The sequence below is a fragment of the Eurytemora carolleeae genome, unplaced genomic scaffold (genome assembly GCF_000591075.1).
Source record: "Eurytemora carolleeae unplaced genomic scaffold, Eaff_2.0 scaffold558, whole genome shotgun sequence".
Taxonomy (NCBI): Eukaryota; Metazoa; Arthropoda; class Copepoda; order Calanoida; family Temoridae; genus Eurytemora; species Eurytemora carolleeae.
Genome location: NW_019396494.1, coordinates 103,091 through 113,394, shown reverse-complemented (window position 1 = coordinate 113,394; position 10,304 = coordinate 103,091). Strand labels below are relative to the sequence as shown.

Below are 10,304 nucleotides of genomic sequence, written 5' to 3'. Positions count from 1 at the left end.
ATACTGTATTAATGTACTCTACTGCATATAATTTGTGAACATTTACATGATTTGTACACTTTGAAGTCCCTTTTAGGCTGAAAGGGACTGAAAAAATTCATACCGAGAGATTCTTTTAATTCCTCTCTATATATTCTATTCTCTATGTATATACTCAACTGAATGAATATAATATCTCTTCTAGATTTTTTTAGGTGAAACTATTATAACCGATGTCAACATAAAGAAGAACTAAACAATATCAAATATGTCTTATATTTATATTCACAAACCCAATTATTTCCATTTAAAAAGACCTAAGAGTGGAAATCTCATGTTTTACAAGACTCCCTGCAGTATAGCGGGTTAACTAATGAGCAGGTGAGTGGGGGGAGGAGCCCCCCTCCACCTTGGTTCCGGTTTGACATGTGCCGCTGAAAAGTAAAATATTTGACTAACTGTAACTCCTGAATAAGTAATGCTTAAAATTAGCCTCAATTTTACATTTCAATTCAACAGTATGAGGGTTTAACCATATAACAGAGTAAAGACGACATAAGCATAAAAAATATCATAACTTGAAGGTAAAATTCTATCCTTTTTTATGTACAGGGTTATCCACAAAGAATGAGATTGGAAAGACGACCTAAAACTTTACAAATTGGATTTTCTCAAGGTTGAATTGAGTCATTAGCCCTGAATATTGTCTGTAATGGTTTATTTATTGATTTTCCAAAGAACGAACCTTGTTGTTACAGGGAATTATGCATACAAGGGAAAAGACAGTAGAAATTTCATACCGTCGTCACATCCAGAGTCTAAAACTAAAGAACGAAAAGTTTTGACTTAAATTTTAAGTTCATGGTTAAATGCCACTTCAGACTTAATTTAAACCTGAACTTTAAGCGTGAGGTTAAATATTTAACTCGCCGAAATCGACGGGTTAAAATCTTGAAATCCCGCAATCCCTATATTTATCTATCATCATTCAGCGCTAAGCGGCATTCAACTAATTACGATATATTTAAAAGTAAAAACCTTGATTTAATAAAATTTCACGTTTTAGATTAATTAATGTTTGCACGTAAACCCAAAATACGGTTGTAACTGGAAATATGTTTTGTTTTCCGTCACGTAAATCATTTAAAATTTAAAAAACAGCTGATTACCGAATACCGATACTTACGTAATAATTCTTTAAATCCTTTTCTCTGATTGGTTCAGATTTTTCCTGTATAGGTAACCCAGTAAAATATTTTAGATTCATTTCTAATAAATGATGTGACAAAGAAATTATATAAGCGTACAGCTGCAGAGAATTAGGACTAAAAAATCTGTACAGTCGTGTATTTCATATTTATGTCCGATTCACAACGGTACCCTTCAAAGCTTTGTCTGATCACTGATCAAGTATGATTTTGATATTAATAATGTTATTATTTTGACAACAGATTGTTTTCTATTGTGGTTTCTCTACAAAATTGATTTGCGCATTTATACTATTAATAGGAAAATAAAATGGGAACTATCAGAATTGTAAACTTTTAAACCTAGAAAAACGGCAATATCTTTCACAATATTGATCAGAGAAAGGTTTCAAGGGTACCGTTAGGTTTGCATGTGTCATTTGAAATTAAAATTTCAGTCCCTTTATAATGAACAACTTTAAGGTGATGTTTTCAATGAATAAAACGGTCAGATGTCTTAATAGTAATGACTATATATTACATACATACTTGCATTTGCCTTTTTAGAATCTTTATTTTGTATGAGATAGATTATATTTAATCGCATATCGCAGATATAATACTCGAAAACCTAGTATTTTCTGCGTGCAAATTTTTATATTAGCCTTATACAAATTTTAAAAATGATGCATTAAATTTAAAATTTTCTGATTTAGTCCTGAAAATAGAAATTTAAAGCTATAAACGATCTAATATGATGTGGGACACCCTGTATTTAATGGATAGGTTCTGCCCCAGTTGATATATTGATTTAATTTCATTAATTAGACATCATTAAAAGCAGTAAAGATCACGTGCTCTTAATTACTGCTTTAGTGTATAGACGTAATTTGAATTGACCCTCCATATACAGAGTGGCATTTCTGATTCACAACGGTACCTTCTAACGATCAAGTATGAATGTTTCTATGAAAAAATTAATACTTTAAATAATTATTTCTCTGGTAAAGTGACTGACGGATTTATGCTAAAGAGCCAATAATAAGATATTTTGGTATTTAAATCGTTTAAAATAAAGTAACGACACTATTGTCCCCAGTGTCAATCAGATAGAGGTTTTATTGCACCGTTGTGAATCCGACATACCAATCTTTTAGGCTTTATTTCTTAAAATTACTGAGACAGTTCCTCAAAAGGCTTGGGTAACTAAAAACTATGTTTTTGTCTACAGGTGTCCCAAAAAACCGTATTGGTTGCGGAAGAATACTATGGCTGATCAAAAACAACTTGATCGATATTCAAGAAGTGATTAAAAACTTGTGTACATTGTGTACATCTGTGGTTGTTTAAGAGACTGAGAAAGAAGTAGAAAGAGATGAAGACGGTAGGAGAAAGAAAGATCAACTCCAGATGTTCGATCAAGTGTCTATTGATTTTATAAATAGTATTCTTGCGTGGACCATTTTTGCCGATTTTGGAAATTTTAATATTTACTAGAATTTACTAATAGACTGATGGTGTTAACTAGACCCTTCGATCATTCTCATTTTACTCAAGGTTTGGAATTCATCTGATGCTAAATAATAATTTATGTAACTGTAACTTTCAGCCCTATATATCCAAAGTCTGTCCCATGTTTGCGTATCTTTATCGTTCTTCTCATTCTTAAATATTGATTTTTCTTTAGAAAACTATTATTTTGTATTAGAGAAAGTCCAAACGCTGTACTGATTTTTATCAAAAGACTATGAAACTTTGGAGTATGATTGAAAAACATTTTAAAATCGATTTCTAAGAATAGTATTTTTGCATTTGGTTCACTTTATTTCAATAAACATTTTTTAGTGTTTTGTAAAACAACACAAACCCTATTTTTGTACTCACCCCAGGCTTGTTTGTTGGTCTGTATCCAATAAAAGAAAACAATTGAGCCCAACTTGAACCGATCAGGCCCAATTATTTTTTTGGTGGCTCTTATGATTCCATGAAAAGGTTTATTCTAGGTTTTGCAGCAAAATAATTTTATTTTATTTTGGAAACAATAAAGTCAGGAAAATTTTTGTTATATGTGAAATTGTACTTGCAGAAAAACAGCAGCAAAAAGCTATGATATAGGGGCGCAAAGTGCCCTGTCACGTGGATTTAACGGTTCTGTCAATATCTCAGAAAACTGTGACTTTCGATCACAATTTGACCCCTTTTATATAATTTTATAGCCTTTTATCATAAATATTTTTTTGTTGGCATATACATTTTGAATGAAAAAGTAAAAAACAAAGAAATCTGTAAGTCTAAAGACTGTTAAGTTATAGACGAAAACACGTTTGATTTCAAATAAAAGAAACCGAATGCTTCTCTCTCTCGTTAGTTTGGGGTGCTGTAATCTTGTAATGTTTACTCAGTAAGGAAGATGTATCTATGTGAATCATTGTTCAATGTTAAGAAACAAAAACCCTGGATAGTAGATTAGATAAGATTAAACACACATATTCTTCCTGTGTTAATACATACACTCGTATATTCTTCCTGTGTTCATATATACACTTGTATATCCTTCCTGTGTTTACATATACACTTGTATATCCTTCCTGTGTTAATTAACACTTGTATATCCTTCCTGTGTTTACATATACACCTGTATATCCTCCTATGTTCATATATATACACTTGTATATCCTTCCCATGTTAATATAAATACTTGTATATCTTTCCTGTGTTTACATATACACTTATATATCCTTCCTGTATTCATAAACACTTGTATATCCTTCCTGTGTTCGTTTATACAATTGTATATCCTTCCTGTATTAATATATACACTTGTACATCTTTCCTGTGTTCACATATACACTTGTATATCCTTCGTGTGTTCATATATAAACTTGTATATCCTTCCTGTGTTTATATATACACTTGTATATCCTTCCTGTGTTAATATAAACACTTGTTTATCTTTCCTGTGTTCATTATACACTTGTATATCCTTCCTGTGTTCGTATATATACACTGCACTCTGTAATTATGTACTACATCTTTCCTGTATTTCTATATACACTTTACATCTTTCCTGTGTTCATATATTTACTTGCATATCCTTCCTGTGTTATAAATACACTTGAATATCCTTCCTGTGCTCGTAAATATAGTTTATATCCTTCCTGTGTTTATATATACACTTTTATATCCATCCTTTGTCCATATATACACTTTTATATCCTTCCTGTGTTCATTATACACTTGTATATCCTTCCTGTGTTCATTATACACTTGTATATCATTTCTGTGTTCATATACACTTGTATATCTTTCCTGTGTTCATATATACATTTGTACGTATATTCTTCCTGTGTTCATATGTACACTTGTATATCCTTCCTGTGTTTGTGTTTACACTTGTATATCCTTCCTGTGTTCATATGTACACTTGTAGTTGTATATCCTCCTGTGTTCGTATATACACTTGTATTGGTACATCCTTCCTGTATTCATATAAACACTTGTATATCCCTCCTGTGTTCATATGTACACTTGTAGTTGTATATCCTCCTGTATTCGTATATACACTTGTATTGGTACATCCTTCCTGTATTCATATAAACACTTGTATATCCCTCCTGTGTTTACATATACACTTTTGCATCTTTTCCTGTGTTCATAAAACTTGGTATTCTTCCTGTTTTCATATTTACACTTAACTTAGCGGCCATACAAATTGAGAAAATTGCAACATACTACTTAGACCGTTAAAAAATCAATTTAATTTCAAACAAATAATTTAGATATTACAACCTATAGTCATCGATTATCTTTCGCCACATTTGTATATAGTTTATATTTTATAATATTTTATTTTCTTAGAAAATGTTTTCAACGGATTTCGAAAATTGTGAGTGGTGTTCGGCATTCTTAGATAGTTGCGCAAGCGACAAGAGAAACAAACAAATTAATCAAAAAATATTATAAAATACAAACTATATACGAATGTGGCGAAAGATAATCGATGACTACAGGTTGTAATATCTGAATGCTTTGTTTGAAATTAAATTGATTTTTTACGGTCTAAGTCGTATGTTGCAATTTTCTGAATTTGTATGGCCGCTAAGTTATTCGGTAGGAGACGTCTTTAACAATTTTCTTCTTATAGACGCACAGATAGAAGTAAGATTAGTAGCGATCAAAAGCACTTTTTTTATCGCACTAAGCCTATACCCCTTTCATTTTTCGCGAACACTCCCTTTGAACTAAATTGAACAATTCTAATGTGTTTAACTCACAACAAGAAATATGAATCCTTTTGACCAACATTACCGACCTAAGATTCCCCCTAAGGAGGGAGGTTAGGTTACTTAACGTCCCTAGGGACAGTTATCTAATATAACCACCTGCTCTGCAAAGTTTTCGGGAAAAAATTCGCGCATTTTCATCTCAATAAACGATAAAATTGTTTACAGCTACTTTTTCGGGAAATTGAAAATTTTACTTAACATCGGGTTCCCTCGACCAATTTTGTCTACAAAACATCCCTCGCGCGCTCTGGATATTACGTAGACAAAATTGGTCTTGGGAACTCTTGGTAAAGTAAAATTCCTTTCCCTGTAGAGTAGTTGTAACTGATTATAACCGATTTGAAATTTTAAGAATCAATTAAATTCATTTTTATTTAATAATGCTACAAAATTCATGAAAAATACATAGAATTATATTTCATGCAACGCAATCTTCAGGAAAGATTGTTTTCAAGTAATTTTTTTCAGTTTTTACATACATTACAAGAAATAATTATCCAGAAGCCATAAAACAGCTACGATAGATCATATATTCTCACATCAGATATTATATGTAAATATAGTACATTTCGAACTCGAACTTTCGGAACTCAATTAATACTTTCTGAATTCTTAAACTTGGAACAAGCATTCTGACAACGTACATTATAGAAAAGATGTTTTTTCCCTCATAATTTAATTTTAACTTTTTTAAATTTCGAATTGTAATTTCATGCTTTGAAATAATCCATTTTTTGTATTTAATTCTAAAATAATTACATTGTATTAATTTTTTTTATCGTAAAATCCTAACTTTGAAACTTCTCTATTACATTTTCAACTTTCTCTCTGAAATCTTACATTTGGAAAACATATTTTATTACATTCTGAAATCTCCTGAAAACTGCAAGTATACACAAACTTAAAATTTAAAAAAGGCATGGGAGCTACTTTGAAGAGAATAGTAATATTTTATCGACAAAAAGATGATTTTTACTAAAAAAATGTAATTCAAATTCAAATCTTATCATTAGGCTCTTTTATTATTGCACATTTTGATTGTACAAAATTTAAGTGTGACAGTTGCAACCTACCTAGAAAAAGGTCTCCTGGATTAATTTTGATTGCATCATGCATCATACAAATGTATCGGAATTAAATATGTTTTCACTGTCACTGCCACCTGTTCTACGGGATCTGCTGCTCCCTCCACACCTGGTTTACACAAACTGACGGATAATTAAATATTATCTGGAGGGAGGGATGGATTATATACTCTACACAGCACCAGATATACAGTGGGAGGATTGGAACACACTCCGGATCATAGACTCTACACTGGATTAATAAGGATGGGAATGGATTTTTTCAATCACTAGGCTATGCACAATAAAGTAGATACACATGTATATGTTTGAAAATGTGGGTTGGAGTATAGACTCTACACAGCACCAGGTACTCAGGGGGAGGGAAGAAACACACTCCGGACCATAGACTCTACAAAGTATGGATCCATAGGATGGAGATGGATTTTTTTTACTTCAATTACTAGGTTGTACACAATAAATTAGATATAAATATAAAGATAGCCTACAGAGGATTGGATTATAGATTCTACACAGCACCAGATATACACAGGGAGGGAGGGAATACACTCCGGTTCTATACTCTACACGGTTTGGGATTGATAGGGATGGGGATCGATTATTTTTCAATCACTAGGTTCTAGTCTCTGTAGTAAATGCCCTTCTCCTAAAACTGCTTTCAGACCCGTATCAATCCAGGTACAACTTAATCAGGGGACTCAAGGTTCACACAAATATGAATCCGGATACGGCTCAGTCTGTATTTTCTGGTATCTGTCCCACAGATATAACTCAATCAAGAACTCAAGGTTCAAACAAATATGAATCAGGATATGGCTCAGTCTGTATTCTCTGGTATCTGTCCCACAGATATAACTCAAACAAACTCAGATATAACTCAAACAAATATGAATCCGGATACGGTTTCAGTTTGTATTCTCAGGTATCTGTCTGACAGATACAACTCAATCAAGAACTCAAGGTTCACACAAATACTGTAGCCAATATCAATCCGGATACGGCTCAGTCTGTATTCTCAGGTATCTGTCCCACAGACATAACTCAATCAAGAACTCAAGGTTCACACAAATACTGTATCCAATATCAATCCGGATACGGCTCAGTCTGTATTCTCAGGTATCTGTCCCACAGACATAACTCAATCAAGAACTCAAGGTTCACACGAATACTGTAGCCAATATCAATTCGAATATGGCTCAGTCTGTATTCTCAGGTATCTGTCATACAGATACAACTCGATCCAGAACTCAAGGTTCATGTGGCCAATTTCAATCCCGGCTCATTCTGTATTCTCAGGTATCTGTCATACAGATACAACTCAATCCAGAACTCAAGGTTCACACAAATACTGTAGTCAATATCAATCCGGATACGGTTTCAGTTTGTATTCTCAGGTATCTGTCTGACAGATACAACTCAATCCAGAACTCAAGGATCTGACAAATACTGTAGCCAATTTCAATCCCGGCTCATTCTGTATTCTCAGGTATCTGTCCAACAGATACAATCAATTTATATCCCAATCCATATCTATCTTTCAGGAAACTGATTCAGGATGCTTCTTGTTCACTAACCAAGAAACAATTACTCTCACACTGTAATCAAAGCAGAGTATGGACGCAGCTAAACTTTATTTTGATATCTATATTACAGGTTAAGTTATTAAAGATAATTACATAACTTTGCGCCTTTATATACAATAGCGTAGTTAGGCTAATCACAATACAGAATGACGTAATTATTTACAGATAGAGCTAGGTTAGGTGGATCGTTGTATTAGTTCTGCGTTGTTATTAACAAGTGCATTTAGATTTAAAGGTTATAATAGAGTCATGCACAGCACTAGATATAAAGTGGGAGGGAGGAAACACAACACTCCTGATTATAGACTTTACACGATATAGGATTAATAAGGATAGAAAGACGACTGTTAGTCTCAAGTTGTGTCTTTAAATAGTTCAATGAACATAAGACACGACAATTGTGCAGTGTGAACAGACCCATATCCTTAAATAAGTGATTTAACAAGCTAGTTGTAAAATTATTTCCTATTTCAAAGCTTTTCTGGTTCTCACTGTATCAATAGATTTAAATCTAGAAGGAAATTTTAAAATCCACCAATAAAAAGAGAAAAATCTGCGAGAACTGAAATGGTTTTTATCAAGTACTGAATGAAGGAGAACCCCTCAATGGAAAAAGAAACTTTAAAAAGTAGAAAAATAGACGCGAAACGTCCTAAATTCTAATATTTTGAAAAGAGGAATTAGTGATTATATAGTCAGTTATGCAAACTGTGTAAACTAAGCTAATTTAGATTCTCTAAGTCTGTAATTAATACCTTTTTGCCTAAATCAATAAGAATATGAAGCCTTTTAGCTTTAATCTTATACTTTAAACGAATATAAGTTGTTTCTCATATATATAATACTAAACTTAACAGAGTTTTTAATTTGAATACTAATTCTAGGGTTTCTTTCCCCCGATTAAAATACAGGGTTATCCACAAATAGGGAAGGATCGTTTTCACTTTTTTTAAAACGATTTTTTCGTTTAAAAACGACGAAGAAAAACTATCATATTTTAAAAAGCTTGTTATTTTGTTGAATTTAGGTCGGTTTCCATTTTCGACGATCGCTAACGATCTTTTTAAGAAAAAATTAATTTTTTGGTCGGAAAATCCTTAGATCAGAAATCCCTGAGGTTAGAAAACATTCAGGTTATTTCTCTCGATAAAACACAAGACAACATTCATAAACTTATAAAAGTTCAAAACGAGTTGTTCGTTTATAAAAACGATTAACAACCCTACCCACAGAGAATGACACTTTAATGATGACCTAAAAATGTACATATATGTTACACAATCTGAAGGTTTGATTTAGCAATGATACAAATTCTCAATATTGCCGGGAACAAAAGAATTTAATAAAAAAAATAAAAAAGCTGTGCTTGTAAATTTTACAAAACAAAATAGTGTTAAAGAAGAAATATTTAAAAGAAAATTCACACATTGGATAACTTTTAATCATTTTCGATTTACGCGGAATTTAATCATGATTTGTGAATTTTATAATACAAGTAATATAACCAGATTTTTTAACCACTCTGCAGTCCTCAACCATGGAATTTTGTACATTTGGTTATTCAAAATTAAACTTTTAAATATAGATAAATTGTTAAATTTTTAGCATCTGTTTTAGATGGATGTAGTCGAAAGATCTGTTAAAACATTCTATATTTCCCTTTAAGTTGTCATTATTTATAAAAAACTCGATACTATTCTACAAATGAAGGTTAGCTTGATATCACGACAAAATAAAACTAAGTATTTAGAAAATAATTCCCAAGACTAAAAAATCAAGTTGTAATTCTTAGTCCTTTTTGGTGTGAAAATTTTTCGTGAAGATATCATAATTTTATAAAAGGTTTCAGATAGTAAAAATTCTAAACTAAATAAATATATTATAAGCATTTTGAAATTAGCCCTCTTCTTTGTTGTTGGTTTTCAAATTACCGAAATCTAGATTGTTGAGTTTAGTAATGTTTGTTGGAGACTTCCAATTTGAAAATAATCTTTGTATAATAAGTTATTTTTAAACAAATCCATGTTGATAAATCAATCTGTATAATTAACTCCTGGTCATTAGTTAGTTTAAGTAATTGTAAGTTATTAAAGGTATGTATTTAAAAGTGTCAGAGTGTCAGACTCAATAAATGAAGTGGAAGAGGACCTGCATAAACAGGAATTTAAACTATTCACCTAGTCG

At 31.7% G+C, this 10,304-nt stretch overlaps 1 protein-coding gene across 5 annotated transcripts in view; it reads right to left on the bottom strand.

The window, feature by feature from the left end:
• LOC111704325 (uncharacterized) overlaps positions 1-6,665 on the bottom strand; it is a 54,712-nt gene extending 48,047 nt beyond the window's left edge. For 2 of the 5 annotated variants that reach the window (XM_023476544.1, XM_023476545.1), the window contains exon 1: positions 6,526-6,665. The gene's annotated coding sequence lies outside the window, so the exon portion shown is untranslated. The remainder of the gene's footprint in view (positions 1-6,525) is intronic. The other 3 variants (XM_023476542.1, XM_023476543.1, XM_023476547.1) reach the window with 2 other exon arrangements.
• Positions 6,666-10,304: the final 3,639 nt, after the last annotated feature.